General features: G+C 47.1%; 1 pseudogene; it reads right to left on the bottom strand.

The window, feature by feature from the left end:
• LOC134601876 (ral guanine nucleotide dissociation stimulator-like) overlaps nt 1–21126 on the bottom strand; it is a 53028-nt pseudogene that overhangs the window by 11389 nt on the left and 20513 nt on the right.

Genomic DNA, 21126 nt, shown 5'->3' with positions numbered 1-21126 from the left:
CTCATCCCCTGCTACATCATTAAGAGTCACAGGGCAAGCAGGCTCATCCCCTGCTATACAATTAAGAGTCACAGTACAAGCAGGCTCATCCCCTGCTATACAATTAAGAGTCACAGTACAAGCAGGCTCATCCCCTGCTATACAATTAAGAGTCACAGTGCAAGCAGGCTCATTCCCTGCTATATCATTAAGAGTCGCAGTGCACGCAGGCTCACCCCCTGCTATATCATTATATGTATATATGACTCTATGCATGGTACCCACAATACGACTAGGGTGATCCACATACTCCTCACTGAGGAAGGGGAAAAAATTTGCAGTAATCAGGCTCCAGCACTCGTCTGCGGACTTCTGTGCACTTTATTATTGGGATGAACCCCTTTACTACTGGGGTTATTCCCCCACTCGCAGATGCGCATTCCACATGGCCGGAGGCGCTCTAGGTGTCCTAACACATTTACACATGTACTTAGACCGTATATATAGATATATATATATACTCAACAGATGGAAAGGTCAACAGACGACCTCTCACTCAAGACTTTCAGCCTAGGTTAATTGCAGTGGCAACCTCAATGCAGACAACAATCCCCAATATGCTGGGTCAGGGTCTTGCAGAGACTGTGAACCATGGTACCCCATCTGCCTATGAATTCATGAGCTACTAGGCCCCGGCCAAGCACCCATATACAAAGGACAAGTGCAAGTATTCCATCACGGACCCTCCAAATAATTACATCAAACCTGGGAACAGAACCCGGATGTGCCGGAAAGTTATCCAAACAACCTAATAAGGAAATCTCCGGAGACTCCACGGATTTGACCGCCGCACGGTCAGACAACACACAGAGATCGACGAAATGGGGGTTGCCAGGCCTTCATCCACGATCCATACAATTGTAGTCACAAAACCTAGGACAAGGAGACTGCGTGTTCGACTCCGGGTCGCACGCCCTCACTCACTTCACCCCAACAACAGAACATTACTGAGAAACAGCTATACTCTTACATTTCTCCGGTTTCAACGCTCTCATGGTGTAACCATGGGCAGCGGTCTACCTTGTTATGAAATAAGGAAGCTACCTCTACTCGAGTAGGGAGGCTAGAATACTCCGGATGGCCGAAGGATAGGACATAGGATTCCTCTATACTCCTGGGCTGAACAACCCAGTAGGGTAAATTAGCTCCATGAACTAATGCTTAATCTGGATACCTGGTCGACCATTGGGGGTCGAAGTCCACATCTTCCAGTACCACCCCTCTACGGGTACTGGAGGACCACAAATCTCACATATGAGGAAACTTACACTTACTTCCAAGAAGCGCTGGGCATTCACTCCAGACGTCACTGATTAACTCAGGGATAGTTTATGCTCACAGTAGTCGGGAGACTACCATCCTGGCACTGTCCACACCTAGGTGGGTTCAAACATTTGGATTAGACGGACACATACCCGTCCATGATAGTCACACCAGGGACCCATTTGTCCATTTTGTTTTCATCGACGGGACCAAACAAATCAATTCACATGTCTATCGTTAAGGTACGACCCATGGTACCCAAGAAACTTTTATAACCGGTCATGGCGCCCTTTGCCACAAGGGAATCCACTACCTGACCTATCTAGACTACAAGACGTTAATTACTACACACGTGATCGACAATCAGTCTCTAGGGCTGGAAGGCTCGCTACACATACCCCTACCGGAGAACCATGATCTGGAGAAGAAACGGCCGGAATCGAGATTGCCGACAACCTACAGCTAGCCTGGGACAGATCCGATAGTTGTATTCTCGTACATTTGGACAATATCTCGGCAACCGACTACACAAAACACCTGGTATCGGACTCTAATAATATCGGAGGACATTTACCATTTCTAAATTACACGCAAGGTTACCCTACGACTAGGGTTCCCTATCACAAACTGGGTTTCGTGACAACAACTGACAATGGGACTCCTTGGTCACCATCGCATTACGGAGATCTGGGTGACACGCACCTCGCCACTACAGCAGAATCGAAGGGGCTCCCGATCCTATTGACTCCATTCTGGGCTATCCACTGCCCTTCATAAACTAAATATGAATACCGCACTCAATCAATAACATTAAATAATTATTAAACCTATGCTTAATTTCATAGTATTTATTGAAAAGCTTATAAGAATAATTCATAAAGATAATGGTATTTCATCAAAGTAGCACATAATTCATCCTATATACACCAACTATGTACAAATATCTATCTAGACACAGTATCTTCCTATGTGCAATGAATAGTTCAAAAAAGTGTAAAAAATGAAAACAATTGGAGAAATGAAAAGAATGAAAAAATTATGAAAAAAATGAAAAAAATGAGAAAAATGCAAAAAAATGAAAGAAATGGAAAAAATACAAAATACTAAAGTCCTGATAAGTGGCAGTCCAGTATATAGTGCACTATATGTTTGCCCACTATCTGTGGGTTGATCTCACCAATGTCGTCTATTTCTTTATGCTGTATCCTGTAGGAAGATTCTGTAGTCTGTGAAAGGTGGTCTGAATGGAAGGGATGGAACGAATTCCTGATGGTAGAAATAATGATCGCCACCCTGTATCCGCTGGTGGCTGATCAAACCTGTTGTAGTTAATGAAGTCAATCGGCAGTATAAGGCTCTGTTAGAAGTGGACTGAAGTCAATCGTAGGGCTTTCCTTGTGAATGGGCTGCGCGCTCGGGACATATGCGTCCCTTCGATGGCCCCCCCGTGCACGGACACTGGGGCCATCGAAGGGACGCATATGTCCCGAGCGCGCAGCCCATTCACAAGGAAAGCCCTACGATTGACTTCAGTCCACTTCTAACAGAGCCTTATACTGCCGATTGACTTCATTAACTACAACAGGTTTGATCAGCCACCAGCGGATACAGGGTGGCGATCATTTTTTCTACCATCAGGAATTCGTTCCATCCCTTCCATTCAGACCACCTTTCACAGACTACAGAATCTTCCTACAGGATACAGCATAAAGAAATAGACGACATTGGTGAGATCAACCCACAGATAGTGGGCAAACATATAGTGCACTATATACTGGACTGCCACTTATCAGGACTTTAGTATTTTGTATTTTTTCCATTTCTTTCATTTTTTTGCATTTTTCTCATTTTTTTCATTTTTTTCATTTTTTTCATAATTTTTTCATTCTTTTCATTTCTCCAATTGTTTTCATTTTTTACACTTTTTTGAACTATTCATTGCACATAGGAAGATACTGTGTCTAGATAGATATTTGTACATAGTTGGTGTATATAGGATGAATTATGTGCTACTTTGATGAAATACCATTATCTTTATGAATTATTCTTATAAGCTTTTCAATAAATACTATGAAATTAAGCATAGGTTTAATAATTATTTAATGTTATTGATTGAGTGCGGTATTCATATTTAGTTTATGATATTGATTAGGAGGTTTTTTGTGGGGATATACCTCGAATACCGGCACCTAACACTTAATTGAGTGCCAGCACATATTGTTTTTTTATCCACTGCCCTTCGACTGTCTCCCATCTTACGGACAACCCACAAGATACCATCGGAGACTTTGGCGGCTCACGTTCCACTACAGAACTTTTCGTATGCTGCGAGGCGTCATACGCTCCAGAACCAGTATCGGAATACACTCGGTTATGGGTCTTAGTTGTGGTTCTCTCTATTCCTACGGGTTTGTCCTATGGATTTGGATACTCACTCCAACTAACCCTTGATGAATCTCACAATGAGACAGCCTCTCTCTCTCCCTTCGTATACTATACCTTTCACACCAGTTATGGCCACCACCTTACCGAGTGGGCACGTTGACCATTGCTCATATGGGTGCGGTGATCAATTGGTTATCGGTCATTCAGGTCATGGATGCGTCTTAGACATCCACGACACATCTTCCTTCGCCGATGTTCATTGGCCGGGTCACGAGAAGAGAATTTCAGGGTGTTCTACTTCCTCGGACTCTTCACACATCCTGTGTTGTTCCATAGCGTTAAAAATGCAAAATATGAAGCCTCCTGTCCTGTTATAAAATTGTAGATTATGCTAGCGCAGTGTACCTATAATCTTAATTTTATTAAGGACAGGAGGCGAGTATTTTCCCACCCTGCTTTTTCCCTCCCTAATTATCATTCCTTGGGTTGTACTTCAATAAAAGATTTGAATTCAGGGGGTGGTGTTTATCTCTTTATTACGTGGTTTATTTCATATCACATCTTAAAATTACGACTGCTATCTGTTATGATTTCCTAATACATACAATTTGACTATATTAATGTCTCTATCATAGCTACCTATTTCGGTTAAAATATTCTTGTTTCATCTGATAAATTCCTTTTACGTAAAGTACTACGGAATAAACTGGCGTTTTATAAACCGTAATATTGATTATGCTAATAATAATGAGGACAAACAGTTCATTTCCAAATCCCTTTCACGTCTTTTGTTTCTTTTCAGTTTGATTCTTCTTCATGGATCAATACATGGGATCGTCTTCGCACTCTACGACAATCTTCCAGTCGGGATTTGGATCATTTACAGTCTGATTCTTCGTCGTTATCATTATTTATTGTAATAGCAGGATATGTTTATGATTATCTCGCACCAAAGAAAGAGGAAATGATGCAAGAGGAAGGGCCTTTTATACCCTATGGCAATGTTTTTTTCACTAAACTTTATTGTTAAACCTGTGCTGCTGGAGTTTTAGTAAAGAAAGATTATGCAAAATATCAAGCCTCCTGTCCTTAATAAAATTAAGATTATAGGTACACTGCGCTAACATAATCTACAATTGATGACTAGCTTTGTAAGAAAGATTGGGAACTTTAGATGGACTTACTTCCGGAGGAGTCCTTGTCTCCCCATTTTCTCTCGTGCAGAATTGGAAAGAGGCTCAATATCCCAGGATAACAGATAGCTGTAATAAAAATAGACACATGAGGCTAGAATGATGAACCAAGAAAATATCTCACATCTAGAGAGAGCTTCTCTTTCTTTATTTTATCCTTTTAGGATATGAGGTGATAAAGCACAAATTCAGAACAGGAGACTCTGGACTTACGTCTCATCACAGGTCAGTCGCTCCACGCTATGAAACCAATTCAGGAAAGACTCCTCTATGGTGAATCGGTAGTTGTTGCATGATGCCTGCAGGAGCTTTAATGTGGCAAGCACTTCAAATTCCTGAGTGGTCAAAGCCAAAATGAAAGATATGTTATGGCCACAGAACCATTGGGCAGCAATATAATAAGTTGTGTGCAGAATACACTATATCCTTGTGTCTGCTGTATACTATATTATTGAGGAATAAAGCAGGCCCATTGCATGTACTATCAGAAACTGTCCAAACTACGTATATAGCTTTTCTAAACTACAAATCCCATGATCCTCTGCAATTCTCTATAGTCTAACTATAGTTTCCCTTTAATGGCAAAGCAGGAAAAGTGCTGCCCTGCAATATCTATAATAGTGTAGGATTCCATAACTTCATCCCATTATTACCGATAGCCAGACTTACAGCCAGATCCAAGACATCACAGACAGACAGAACGATAGGATGGATATAAAAAGAACTGCATTGATTTTAATACTCACCTCCTGCCTCTTCTGGAAATTGATGAGTCCTCTCTGTAACACAAATCACAATTAGAAGATCAGAGCAGCCAAAGTACCCTGTATCTAGATCACACTTGGATCAGTTACTCACCTTTATATTTTTGTTTCTGGTGTCTAGGAATGTTAGGTACCACAGATGAAGACCCATATAGGGAATGGTGCCATATACGACTCCCTGCAATGAACACGCATATTTTTTGCCATTCTTCCAGCCATCACCATAGAAACATAGAAACATAGAATGCAGATAAGAACCATTCAGCCCATCTAGTCTGCCCAATTTTCTAAATACTTTCATTAGTCCCTGGCCTTATCTTATAGTTAGGATAGCCTTTTGCCTATTCCACGCATGCTTAAACTCTTTCACTGTGTTAACCTCTACTACTTCAGCTGGAAGGCTATTCCATGCATCCACTACCCTCTAAGTAAAGTAATACTTCCTGATATTATTTTTAAACCTTTGGCCCTCTAATTTAAGACTATGTCCTCTTGTTGTGGTAGTTTTCTTCTTAAATATAGTCTCCTCCTTTACTGTGTTGATTCCCTTTTTGTATTTAAATGTTTCTATCATATCCCCCCTGTCTCGTCTTTCCTCCAAGCTATCCATATTAAGTTCCTTTTACCTTTCCTTGAGGGTGAACAAAAAAGGAAAGAAATGGCATGTAATCTATCATAGCCATATTATATTATTATACCCAGCTCATACCTTCTTTTTCTGCTTTTTAAGTCGTTTCTTTGCCTTTTTGTTGTTAACGTCTGCAGTTGCACATTTGGTAGTCGATTCCTAAATGGCAAAAGGAACAAAGTTTTAAAGAGAAATAATTATAAGAATAAGATTAAGTAAGACTTGATAAAGATTAGTGCTTTGCTCCACTAATGCTGAAGCCAATTCTCATTACTGTATAGACAGGAGGGGAGCTTGGCTGGGGAAACACAGATACAGGCAAAATTAGATAAACAGCTCTTTAAAAGTAAAAGGAAACTTGTGTTTAACTTCTGTTTCATCAGAAGAGGCCGACTTCACTGACTACTGGCTGCTGCTCCTGCCCACCCGTCCCTGAGCTAAGGTAAGACTCAGAGAGGGGGGAATACACTTTGGGTTTTTTTTATCCCCTTCCTCAGCCCCTGTCCTCCTTCCTCATCCCCTGTCCCCCGTCCTCAGCCCTGTCCCTTTGCTCAGCCCATGTCCCTCTTCCTCTTCCTCAGCCCATGTCCCTCTTCCTCAGCCCCTCTCCCCCTTCCTCTGCCCCTGCCCCCCCTCTCAGCTCCTGCACCCCCTCAACCCCCATAACATCCCCACTACAGCTCCTCTCCCCCAATTGCAACCCATATCACCCACACCACAGCCCCTTTCCCAAATTGTAGCCACCAACCTACTCCAACCCCTACGCCCCCACTACATTTCCTATCCCTCTAATTACAGCTCACACCCCCTACAGCTAATTACAGCTCATGCCCCCTACAGCCCCTAGCCCTCTACTACAGCCCTGCCCCCTTACTCAGCCTGTCTCAGGCTCTATCTACTGGCTTTAAAAGTGTAAAGTGTTTGTGTGTGTGTGCACGTGTGTGTGCACGTGTGTGTTTGTGTGAGTGCAAGTGTGTGTGTGTGCACGTGTGTGCGTGTTTGTGTCTGTGAGTATGTCGGTGTGTGTCAGTATGCCTGTAACAGTGTGGTGTGTGTGTGTGTTTATATATATTTATATATATATATTTAAATCACATGGGAAATTAGTTTTTTCTCTTTTCTTGGTGCAATGGGCCACTTGACTGGATTTGCCCCGCAGGCCTAAGGCTGCCAGCCCTTCTCTGGCTCCTTCCCTTGGATTGCTGTATGTTTATTAGAGTCTATAGTGCCATTACATGTTTATAATCTAAACATGCGTTATACCATTATACACACCCACCTTAAGCAACAACGCTTCATATTCTTCAAATGCTTTAAAGAGTTCAACAAATTCATGTAACATTTTGACTTTTTTACTAAAAACAGAAAAGAATATAGTTATTTTTTTTAAATCAGACATGAATTGAGAAACAATAATACAGTCACAGGTCATTAGAAATGCAGTAAATGGGAGATCAACACGTGTCACAAATTGCCAATAAATGTTTTGTATCCCCATCTGCTATGTCTGTAGATAAATACATGTATAAATCAAGGTACTCAGAGGGTCTAGTAAACTCGTGAAATGAATATCCAATTGCAACATTTAGGCTAAATTAGCCAAACTGTACCCCACTTATTTTTGCCAACATGTTGGACTCTGCATTTCAGTTCATGGGATTGCAGTTCAGTTCATACATCGCAGGTGTGAATACACTGAGTGAACCTTTTATAGTGTCCTGGTGGAGTTGCTATGTCATTTAATTGGATAATGAGTCTTTTTGTCTATTTTTCCTCTTGGTGAATGCTAACTGGTTGTCACACACACACACACACACACACTTAACAATATCTTTGTATGTGCAGTGTTTCTAACAGAAACTACTAAAGTGGTCATGGTGGGTGGAGAAACCCTTTAACAAAGCTTAATGGCTGCTTTTATAACAAGTACACGTGTGAAAACAATCTCTATGGAGGCTGTGGATAAAGAACTATTCCGATGAGACGTTTGAAAATGTGCAGCAGTCTCCATGGTGCATTCCAGTGGTTTCCTTGGTAACTGCTCCACTTATAGAACTTTTCTCCACAATAGAAAATGGACTGCATTCGAATAACTTATAAAAAATACAACAGGCCATATCTCTAAATATGAAATACAGGGCAACGTTTGGAGCAATCCCGATAGACACCATAGGAATATTCCTGCTGGTAGCTTAATAATTAGCACTGATCTATGTATCTATGGCCTATTGCAGTCATAAGTGACATTTAGTAATTCCTACGTGAGAAGTAAAGAGACTTACGGGGGAATCCTCTCCCATGATTTCTTCAGTCGTAGAATTGGAGTGCAATCCACAGCGCCACAAATGGCGCGCAGGGAGGAGAAATTCTTCATATCACGGCACTCCTGTAAGTGAGTCAGAAAGAAGTAAAACAATGATGATTATACTGGAGCCAGACTGGTACTATGAGATGGAAAAATAGTAATATTGGTATACGTACTATAGCCACGTCCATTCAGTACTCTATCACCTTGGCTCTCTGCTGTGCCGTCATGGACAGGTCTTTCAGGCATGTAGACATGACAAGGTCATACACATGGTGACACTGATCGACAACTGCCCGGACAGTGGGAGCCACATGTTTATTTTCCTGTGTATCCTTCTTGGAAAAGACGCAGCCAAGGCAGTCATAGAGCACTACCTTTTTGAAGATATCCTATAGTATAAATGTGATAAAATAAGACACAATATTCCACCAAGACAGTTTACAGATAAAGAAACAAAACCATTGAAGTGATGGGAAAGGAGCAAATCAGCAGCAGTAAGTAGCAAAGTGTCTAAAAAGAGGAGGCACAGAAAGCACTGGGAAGAAAAACATGAGTAAATGACAGAAGATGATGGAGAGAAGATCTAGAAGTAGGACACAGTACGTAAATAGACAGGAGGGAAGTCATACTCACAGCATCCAGGGCTGTTAACTGTTCTGCCATCTTCTTTGGTGGTATAGAGAAAAGGTCTACCTCTTCTATGGTGGTATAGAGAAGACTACTCTCTTTGGCAATTGGTGCATTACAGGTGGAGAGATCCCCTGTAGGACCAAACAAAACCAAAGGTTTCCACATTTATATAAAACAAGATTTGCATTAAAACAACAAAGGACAATGAAATAAGCTGGTGTACATTGTTGGATTTTGTGGTAACTGGAAGAATATGTTTTTCACTACATACAAACTGAGTAAATTCTACCGAAGTATAAAGTAAAAAAGAGAAATCAGAACTTGTTTCAAGTACACACAATAGAAAATAAAACTATCCTACAATTTCACACATTGCCATTAAACTGCTTGGCAGTGCCATAATCGGGTTTGGCAGCTGGTGATAATAATGTCAGGCTGATATTACACTGCAATTTGGGGAAAGACCACAGATCTATTATAAGAGCCTTCTGATGCCAAATGCAATTTCCAAATCAAAAACTCACCCTCTTGAGCCAGTTCTTTGTTTTGCTCCTGCTGGAACTGAGTCAGCAGACTGCAAGCTTTGCTTTCCAGGTCGGAGCCAAGGATGCTCTGCTGGACACAGCTAATGATCTGTTTGAGACACTCATATCCTGGAGCATCTCGGAAATCCTCGGAGTGTTGATCTAGCCATACACCCAAGATAAAGGAGATCGTGCTGTCGGGAAAAATGGAAGAGTGAGCCAATACAGCACACAAACAGTGTTTTTTATTTGGGCCATCCACATTTTGCCCCAAAACAGACAGCATGCACAAGTTGGATTCACCAGATGTAAAACATGTTAAACCTATGTTCAGGTACGTTAGAAACTGTGTGTCATGTTACAGGACATTGGCTGATGGTTTGCGTTTAGAGACAGATTTGTCTTTCAGCACCTTCCAATGCACAGTATAGCAATACTGAAAGATGGGGCTTTTGTCTATATCTAAACCAATTCTAACTTGAGAATTTGCATGAAAACCCCATTAGCTTCTAGTCTCCTTAGGACTACCCTTGTAGCCAGACAAGATAAGACTGGGAACCTGTCTGAGAGGAGTCAGTTAGTTACTCTGCTCCTTGATCGATCCAAACTTGCTGTCTGGAGCATGTAGCAAAGCACGATCATTACTTAGTTTAAATAAAGGTTCTGTTTCTGTTGGAAAAATTATCAATGTTTGACTAATTGTGTGTATTGTCTTTAATGTTCACCTACAATATTCAGATCAGACACAGTGGAGGCTTTTTTATCCCCACTATTTTGACCGGAACTGGCAGGTTATTTGTTAACTCATGCCAACTTGCTAGATTGGCGATAAACCACGAGCCAATTATAAATTCTGCTGTGATAATTACTGGAAATCACAGTACAAACTCCTTTTATTAGAAATTAAACAACTTACTTTTTCAGATCAGGATTGTCATTGAGGTTTTCCGCATTTAACTTGTTCAGAAGGAGGTCCAGAACTTGCTTGGTGGTGGCAAATGGTCGATACATCCACAGGAAGGTGGTAACGTAGGCGGAATCATTGGCTTTGGACACATGAACCAAGTGTTCAACCAGTTTCTCCAGTGTCCCTGCCTTTACTCTTCTCACCTTACGTGTCTCACTCAAGCCTGATTTGCGATCAAACTGTAAGAAAAAACTGTGTTAGATGCAGACACAATGTGTTTTAATAACCTTGTGGAGTAAGTAAACTAAACACGCATCCCGAGCAGATTTACAGAATAAAGATAGGATGAGAAGACAAGTTATTATTGAACAACAACTAACAACAATGACTGTTATTAGCTTATTTATTCTCTTGACCGGTGTATAGTCGCCATATGGGCTGGCGGAACCTTGGACAAAACCCCCCCCACATACCTAACCCAATAACACACTGACACCTGGTATATGGGAAAATTTGTCCACAGCTTTATTAAATAATTTATAATATATATAACGATAATATTGCTTTAAATAAGTTAACATATAAACATGGGTCATTGCCCCCACCTTCCGCCCCTCTCATCCGTATCCTTCTTTTTAATAGAGGGCAATGACCCCCAACATAACAAATACAAATATGTAACGACATTTTCCAACCTCGCCAACTTGAACCGAACAAGTGCCAACCATAAGTAACCATGGCAGGGGTATACCCGGATACCCCTGCCCCACCAGGTTCTGAGCCACCTCCAGGACTCGAAACCACCATTGACCATAATTCCAATTTTTTCCATGTTCCTCACGTTCCTCATAGGGAGCCTATGTCCTCTCTCTCAGCTCCCTATCCCGCCGCTGTGAAAAAACGGGAAACCCTTATCTAAACATAAATATATAGGGAGGGTGGGCGGGACAAACTGAACCGGGTAGGAAATTAGAAGTGAACCTTACAAAATGGCTCCTCCCTTAAATAGCCAAACCCACATATCCCATAACCCACCTGTCCTGTCTGTTCCTCCTGGGCCCGCCTCCTAACCCCTGTCAAGGCCCTGTTCCGCTTAAGCTGCGCTTTGGCTACATGGGGCTACATGACCGGTGTATAGTCGCCATATGGGCTGGCGGAACCTTGGACAAAAACCCCCCCACATACCTAACCCAATAACACACTGACACCTGGTATATGGGAAAATTTGTCCACAGCTTTATTAAATAATTTATAATATATATAACGATAATATTGCTTTAAATAAGTTAACATATAAACATGGGTCATTGCCCCCACCTTCCGCCCCTCTCATCCGTATCCTTCTTTTTAATAGAGGGCAATGACCCCCAACATAACAAATACAAATATGTAACGACATTTTCCAACCTCGCCAACTTGAACCGAACAAGTGCCAACCATAAGTAACCATGGCAGGGGTATACCCGGATACCCCTGCCCCACCAGGTTCTGAGCCACCTCCAGGACTCGAAACCACCATTGACCATAATTCCAATTTTTTCCATGTTCCTCACGTTCCTCATAGGGAGCCTATGTCCTCTCTCTCAGCTCCCTATCCCGCCACAAGCTCAGACCTTGACCCCTTAAGCTGTCTGAGCTCCGCCACCCCGAAGAAGGAACGCCCTCCGCATCCCTTCCTGCAGACCCAAGTTCAGCAGGTCGTAACCCACTGCCGAAAGGTGTACACCGTCCGAGCGGTAATACCCGTCCAACCCCTCCTCCAGTTCCTGGTGCCTTACCACCACTCCCCCCAGTTTCCTGACAAAACTCGCCATCAGGCTGTTCACCTTACCCCTGCATCTATCAATAGCTACCGGGTCCCGGGCGTAACGCCACCGCTGCCTCGGAACAATCTCAGACCATACCAGCATCACCCCGGGAAGCAGATCAACCAACCGGTTAAGATCCTGCTTCATCCATTTTACCAGCCTCCGCTGCGGGGTGAGGCCCAGGTCATTACCGCCTGCATGTAAAACTAGCATATCCGGCCGCGCCCCGCCTGCGACCATACCAAATATTGCCCTGCATACGTCCCCCCAGCAGAAGCCCCGATACCCCCACCAGCGCACTACGAGCTGGTCCTCCGGAAAGCCCAGCTGCTGGCCTTGAGCTCGAGCTGCAGCCCTCCGTTCGGCCCAGAAAATGAAGGAATGACCCACGATCCAAGCGACCCGGCCTGGGGAAGAAAGAAAAACACAGGATAAAACCACCCGTACCCCCCAGGCCGCCCCAATGCCCCTTAGTGTTCCAACAAACCCAAGCGTACATATGAGCGGAACCTAACAGATTCCCATCTCCCAATCCGCTTGACTACCTCATCCCCCAAACCTAGACGTGTGGCCTCCGTGGCCGCCCCAATACGAAAGGAGTGGGTACCGTATGTGCCGGCATCCAATCCCATCCGACCCAGACCCAGGCTGAAAACTTTCCGAAATTGGAAGCGAGAGAGCGACGAGCCATCCGCGTGGACCAACAGGGACCCGCCAACCGCGGGCCTCTGATCCAGATACTCCGATACCGCAGCTACCGGGCACAGTGCCGAGCCCGGCAGGGCCCCCAGCGTAACGTCCCGGCCCTTACCTTCCACATCCGTCTTGGACCTAGCCAAGTGCACTACCAGCTTCCCATCCAGTATCCGTACCCCAGACACCTGTATGCCCCCCGTGGCCGCCCGGGTGTTGCTCACCAACTCCCCGACGCGGAACGCCCCAAAGAAAGCCAAAAGAAATGCCACACGGAATAACGACACCTCAAATGCATTGAAACAAATGGTGGGCAGCGCCTGAACAAGCCCTTCCAGCACATGCACCGACACCGGGCGCCTAGCGTCGGGGGCCCTCCGAGCCCTCCGGTACCCTTTGAGTGCTTGCCGGACGATAAACGCCTTGGTAAGGTCCGCTCCCCCATGGAGCTTGAACCAGAACGCCATTGCAGCCATGTTCCTGTCAATCACCGCCGGGGAGGCGCCCCCCGCCAGTAATTGAAAGGTAAACCACAAGAAGGCATCCAGAGGCGGCTCCCCTCGTACCCCTCGGCCCAGCCCACCCCAGGAACGTTCCCATGAACTCCAGACCTTACTGTATGCGGCCCATGTGGCCGGTGCCAGCGAAGCCTTCACGAGTCCGCCAAGCAGGACGCTCCTAGCTGCCACATCTCGATCGGGCACGGCTGACCCCTGTCCTGGGCCTCCGGGGCCATCGTTCGAAACCGGGACCACTGAAAACGAGACAGAGCGTCAGCCACCTCGTTCAAGTACCCAGGCACATGGCGCGCGCGAAAAACCACATTCAGGGACATGCACAACAAAACAAAGCGCCGCAGCAGAGTCACCACCGGCCTCGATGCTGCAGACTGATTATTAACCGCGTGCACCACGGACATGTTGTCCGAGAAGAAAACCACTTTCCTGTCCCTCAACCGGTCCCCCCACAGCGCCAACGCCACCACCAGTGGGAACAGCTCCAGAAACGCCAGGTTACGCATGAGGGGGCTCTGCCCCCATGCCTCCGGCCATTTTTCTGCACACCAGCTCCCGCTGAAGTAGGCCCCAAAACCCACGCTACCCGACGCGTCGGTGTACAGCTCCAGCTCAGCTGTCGACACGCCCCCTTGCCGAAAGAACACCGTCCCGTTAAAGTCCCTGAGGAAGGTATCCCACACCCCCAAGTCCGCCCGCATGGACGAAGATACCCGGATGAAATGGTGAGGGGACCTAATCCCCGCGGTAGCCGCCGATAAGCTGCGGCTAAACACCCTACCCATGGGTATCACCCTACAGGCGAAATTGAGCATGCCGACCAATGACTGCAGTCGGCGCAGGGTCACTTTCCGTGCCCGACGCACCTCTGCCACCACGCCGCGCAAACCTTCCAGCTTTGCCAGCGGCAGCCGACATTCCCCCCGCACTGAATCTATCTCCAGACCCAGGAAACTAAGGCACTCAGTCGGGCCCTCAGTTTTATCCGCCGCCAGCGGCACCCCAAAGCAGCCCGCCACCCATTGAATGGTACCTAACAAGTGCTGGCACGCGGGAGATCCGGCCGGCCCCACACACAGGAAATCATCCAGATAGTGCACCACCGCTTTATCTCCCGCTTCCGTCCGCACCACCCACTCGAGAAATGAACTAAACTTCTCAAAGTAAGAGCACGAAATGGAACACCCCATGGGAAGGCACAAATCCACAAAGTAGCCCCCCTCAAAGAAGCACCCTAACAGGTGGTGACACGCCGGGTGCACCGGAAGCAACCTAAAAGCAGCCTCGATGTCCACCTTGGCCATCAACGCACCACGCCCGGCTCTCTTCACCAGCTCGACCGCCTGGTCAAATGATGCGTAAGAGACCGAGCATAGGTCCCTGTCAATGTCGTCGTTCACCGACTCCCCTTTAGGATAGGAAAGATGAGCCGAAACTTCCCTGTTTCTTTCTTGGGGACCACCCCGAGGGGAGAGACCCGAAGGCCCTCCAGTGGCGGGGCCACAAAAGGCCCCGCCATCCTACCCAACCGCACCTCCTTGTCCAACTTCTCCCGAACCACCTCTGGAAACTCCACCACGGACTTGAGATTATGAGGGCACGCAGTGCCACCCCTCTCCCGAAACGGAATGACAAACCCTTGCCCAAACCCCGCTCTAAGCAGCTCCGCGTCTGCCCTGTTACCGTAGCGGTTTAGCCAGGGCTCCATCGCGTCTAATTTCACTGGGGTTAGCCCCCGAGGCAGTGGGAGACCCTCCGCCGCCAACCGCGGCAGAGGCTCCCGTCCCCCCGGACTTCCCTTTCTTGAAACAACGTTGGAGCCCATGAGCCCCACCGCAGCCCGAGCACTCGTGCTTGAAGCGGCAGGCTGCGCCCCACTTGCACTGGCCCTCATTAAAGAGCCAGCATAAGCCCTTCTGCGAGGCGGCCGACGAGGAGGACTGACCCTTAGCGCCAGCCGCGTGCTGAAAGGGCTGCGCCTTCTGCGCCATCATGAGCTTCATCCAGAGAGGCAGGTCCATCTGGTCCCACCGCATGCCCGGATTCGCCGCCAGCCGCTGCCGGAACTGCTCATCATACCGCCACCATGCCAATCCGCCATAGGTGCGGTATGCCTCCCATATGCCGTCCAAGTAGCAGACACCTGCCCTACGCTACCTTGTGTGCCACCCCCCGCCCCCAGTGAGTGGAGTAGTGACTGCAGTGTTTGTACTAGTGCACTGGACTGTAGCGATTCAATAGACTCACCGGCCAAGCCCCTGGGGCCGATGACACCCGGGGCTGCGCAGTCCGTCACTGCTCGTCCAGGATGAACGCCATCCGCCGATGTCCCGCCAACCAGGGATCCCACCCGGTGCCTGGAAAAATCAGATGAGGAGCGACTCCGGGACCTGGAAAGAGGAGAAGAAGTCCTGGGCAAGGCGTACTGTTCCCCCACCACCTTCCCGTCCCGAACCGGGGAGCGCCTGCTAACCGCCAAAGCCTCCCGCCGGGTATCCTCCCGCCGTCGCGCCCCAAAGGCCCTGAGAGCCCTGCCACGTGGACTACGACTCCTACCATCGCCTTTGGATGCCAACCCCCGTTGAGGCAACCTGGGGGACCCGGACCCTGCCGAACTCCCTGACATTGCGCGCCTGCGCCGGGGCCTCCGTCTGCGTGTCCTGGGGGCCCTAACCGGCGAGGGGCTAGCACTACCCGACTCCGAACTAGACCCACCCTCCCCGCTTCCCGCCCCGCGCCCCAACCCCGCTGCAGCCCGACCTACCACTACACCTACGGAACCCGGACCAGGGGCACCTCCCCCGGGGCCCTCCACGGACGCGGATGGTGACACCCCGCTCCCCGAGACAGGTATCCCCGACCGACCGGACCTCGGAGCCTTTCCTTTCCCCTTACCCTCTACCACCCTCCTAACATCCATCGAACCCGCAGGCACTACCTTCCGCCCCGCAAGAGAACTACCGAGGGACCCCCCATCCTCCCCCACGGAAGCCCGCCCAGTCTGCACTCCGCGGGACCCCTTCGCAGCATCCCGCACCCCCCCAGGGGCCCTCCGCCCGACCCCTGCTCCCCTTGGGCCGCTCGCCTACCCGCCCCCCCGTCCGCCCGCTCCCTGGAATCGGGCCTCACTCCCCGCCTGCCCATCACGCCAAGGGGACCCCCGGAGGGGGCCCCTGCACTTGCCTGCTGTACGTTGGGCCCGTCGTGGACCGTCCCAGTAGCGTGCTGCAGTCCACCGCCAAGACCGATGGGGGTGCCCTCCCGGGCCGAGACCCCGCCCCGCCAGGCCCCGCACCAGGCCGTCCGGCCGCCATCTTGGATCCTGCTCCGCGCACGGCCCCATCCGTGTTAGGGGTTGGTGCAGCGATGTCCAGGGCAGCCGCCCGTCTCGACTCACCACGCCGAAGCCCCGGCCGCACACTGGGAGGCAGAGCCTCAACCAGGCAGCTCCTGGGCCTGCTACGACTTCCACTGGCTGTCTCTTGCACTCCCGTGCCACCGACCTCCGGTTCTCCTCCCGGGCTCAAACGCCTCGGGGGCCTCCTGGCCCTCGCCGGGCGTGAGTCTCCGGCCTCCTGTCCTGCCGCCGCAGCAAGGACCGGGCCCAGCTGGGCCTGCACCCAATCCGCTCCTTGTTGCCGCGCCGCTGTCCTGATCCCCTCCAGAAGCTTCTCCACGATATCCATGGCCCTGCAGAGGAGACAAAAAGAAACCCTACCCAGAAAGTATAGAGAGCACCGGGATGCACACAAACTGAACCGGATAGGAAATTAGAAGTGAACCTTACAAAATGGCTCCTCCCTTAAATAGCCAAACCCACATATCCCATAACCCACCTGTCCTGTCTGTTCCTCCTGGGCCCGCCTCCTAACCCCTGTCAAGGCCCTGTTCCGCTTAAGCTGCGCTTTGGCTACATGGGGCTACAGTATTGTTAATGATTTAATTGTTATTTGGCACAAAGATCTTTGGCACAAAGCAACAGACCACAAGAAACCTTTTCACAACATATATGAGCATGCATGTTAACTGTATGCATACTTAGCCGTGTTATATGTTATGTCACTTGTGTTCCAAAAATGTATCAAGTAGGTAACATCGATTATCAGTGTCAAGGTAGAAGAAGGGTTGTCCAAATCTGGTCTCCGAGGGCCAGAAAACTGTGTTCTGGGATAATACCTGTAAAAATAACGCACAGGCAGTATAGCACAATTATTGTCAACGCAGAATTCTGAGGGGTTTTTGTTTCCTTCAAAATCACTAAAGACGTAAAGTTAGTCACAAAAAATCAGGGACATTATTTCTTTATATCAGTGTGAATTCAGACTATGATTCAAGTTAAAATAGCTTTTTTGATCATTGGTAAAATGCTTAAGCCGATTTATGTATTATTGATATAGCTCCAACATATTCCACAGCGTAGATTAACTGAATTTGAAATGATATAAGTAAAATGGAAAGGTATGCGTTTAATGTGTGAAAGTACAGAAGTATGCACGTGTACAGCATGGCCAGGTGGATACCACGGCAACCTTATTGAGAAATGGTCTGGACTCCAGTGATCTACTCTTACTTTAAATTCACATCGAATTCCAGACAATTCACACATTAGTGAATAACCCTGCTTTTATCCTGATAACAAAATACATGTTTCCACTATCGTCTTCACTGCGGCATCACAATGTCCAGCAAGCCCACCTTCTACAGTGTTCATGGAAGACAGAAAGTTGCTTACCCACAATGGCTTGCCCTTGTTAGGGCCAAATCGCACTTCACGTTCGGAGATGTTGTAGATAATTCCATCTTCCACCTCCTCTCCAATGAATTGTCCAGAGCTCTGGGCGGACAAGAGATACAAAGAAAGGGTTTAGACTAACAGCACAGATTCACTCAACGTATTCATCTATATATACTGAACACTATTACATTCTCAAATTAGCATATCTACTCCTAAGTAAAGCTAATCATTTAAAAACCTCTGTCACTAGTCCTAGATACACATAGACATATACTCACAGACAGATAATCCTACAGAGACCCACACAGATATTAGATACACACAGACACACACAGATACTATTATATACACACAGACACAATGATGATATTAGATACACACAGAGATAATATTACATACACACAGACACACTCAGATGATAATAGATACAGACAGAAACACTGATGATAATAGATACTCGCAGATGTTATAGAACTATTAAAACCTTTATTAAATTTCCCCATTAACTCCATTAACTTCATTATATGACAGATTTTCCTAACAGCATTTAGAATATTAGAAAGAGAATATATTTTCTAGAAGGATATGAGTAACACCGGAATTGTCATGTAGCCCCATGTAGCTAGAGCGCAGCTAAGCGGAAAAAGGCCTTGACAGGGGTTAGGAGGCGGGCTTAGGAGGAAGTAAGCAAGGGTTGGATTATGGGTAAGTAGGATTGGCTATTTAAATGAGCAGCCATTTTAGGTGAGTCATTCTAACTTTCTACCTGGTTGAGTTTGTCCCACCCACCCTCCCTTTGTTTGTTATGTGTTTATTTAACCCGTTTCTTTCACAGCGGCGGGACGGGGAGCCGAAGGAGAGGAAATAGGCTCCCCTGGATGAACGTGAGGTGGAATAAACAGATTGTGGTCATCGGTGGTTGAGAGGTTTCGAGTCCTGGAGGTGACTCAGAACCTGGTGGGGCAGGGGTATCCGGGTATACCCCTGCCGTGGTTAATGGATGGTTGGCACTTTGGAATGTTGGTGTATGTTATAAATATGTTATAAATATGTATAGGTGTTATTATATGGGGGTCATTGCCTTTTGTATGGTAGCCGAAGGAACAGGATGCGAGGGGGCGGAGTATGGGGGGCAATGACCCATGTTTAATATGTTAATTTATTATTGTTATTATTATTATTATTATTATGATTATTATTATTATTATAATTATTGGTTAATAAAGCTGTGGACAAATTTCCCCATAATACTTAGTGTCCGTGTGTTATTGGGTTAGGTTATGGGGGTGGTTTGTCCTGGATTCCGACTGCCCAAATGGCGACTATACACCTGTCAAGTTCCTGTAATATGAAACATTGTATGCCATAGTTAGATCATGAGAACTGTACTAATGAAATGTCCATTCACTAAAAAAGCCTTGAACCTGACCTCGAGTCTAACAGCACTAACTACTCAAAATGGCGCCTAAAGCCCCCCTCCCATCGAGTGAAGCCTCGTGCTAGCAAGATGGCGTCTGAGCCATCGTGTCCACTCCCGTGTCCAAGATGACGCCACCTCTCGGTGGGAGGACATTTAGCCGGCCACTTAGTACTTAAGCCAATTAATAATATTGATGGGTGGGTATTGACATAGCCACTTAACACCTAACCCAATTAATGATGTTTATTTGTTGTTATCTTGATATTCTATGATGATGTAATATTGCTCTTATAAGGGTCTGCGAGCCCGCTTTTTAACCAGATGCCATTAAATTTTCTCAAAGTTCTTTTAACCTGAACTCCGTGTGTCAGTGTGAATTTACTTCTGCGTATACGCAATTTAATCATCTCAAATTTGGACAGGAACAGATAGACATTCAAACTTATTTGTTTGCTTAAAATAATCTATATCAATTTGGCGCATCCAACGTGGGGCTCCGGGTTATGGCCTTTGGCCGGTCAGCCGTCCTAGAAGACGCTGGACGGAGGAATCCTGGGGGAAGGAAAGGAGACTGATCCCCTCCCAGTACACGGTAGAGACTACTGCAGAGCCTAGCCGGTATGTTCCAGCCCCTTTGATTGACCCGTCCCAGTGTCTGCGACTGCTGCCGGGAGGACATCAAAGTCAGGTAATAACTTGCCCGGGGCCTTATTGTTACCCACCTGTTTACCTGCATTTTGCCTATCTGTTGCCTGGGTGTGTTTGTATTGGTCTGTCTTTAGCTTAAGTGCCCGGGTAGAGTGTTTGCCTGTTTACCCCTTTTAGGGAAAAGGGGGGTGGACCTGTGGAAGTTTTCCTGGGGGTCCTCTGTTGCCTGTTTACCCCTTTTAGGAGCCATGTGGCTGTGGCTGTAAGGAAAAAGGGGGGTGGACCTGTGGAAGTTTTCCTGGGGGTCTTCTTTTGCCTGTTTCCCTCTTTTAGGTGCCGGGTAGCTGCGGCAGTAAGGAAAAAGGGGGGTGAGGGATCTGTGGAGGTTTGTGTAGACTCATAGCTTCCTGGGGGTTCCTTTGGTGTCACTTTGATAGCCTAGCTAGCCTCATTGTGCACATTGCTCTGCTTGCAGAGAGGTGGTACCCTCCAGCCTCGAGCGCTGAGGCTGGTGGCATTCCAATTTTATTTGTGGCGCGTGGATTCGGGCAGGCATTGCTGTCTCCATCACCACGTGGTAGTGAGACTTACGGGTGGGTCCGTAGCGGCACTACGGGAGTGAGGGAAGTGGTGGTCACGGGTACCGGTCCACTTTAACGGGGGAGG

The sequence above is a fragment of the Pelobates fuscus genome, chromosome 3 (genome assembly GCF_036172605.1).
Source record: "Pelobates fuscus isolate aPelFus1 chromosome 3, aPelFus1.pri, whole genome shotgun sequence".
Lineage (NCBI taxonomy): Eukaryota > Metazoa > Chordata > Amphibia > Anura > Pelobatidae > Pelobates > Pelobates fuscus.
Note: the sequence above shows the minus strand (reverse complement) of the source record. Positions and strands in the feature narration are given on the sequence as shown.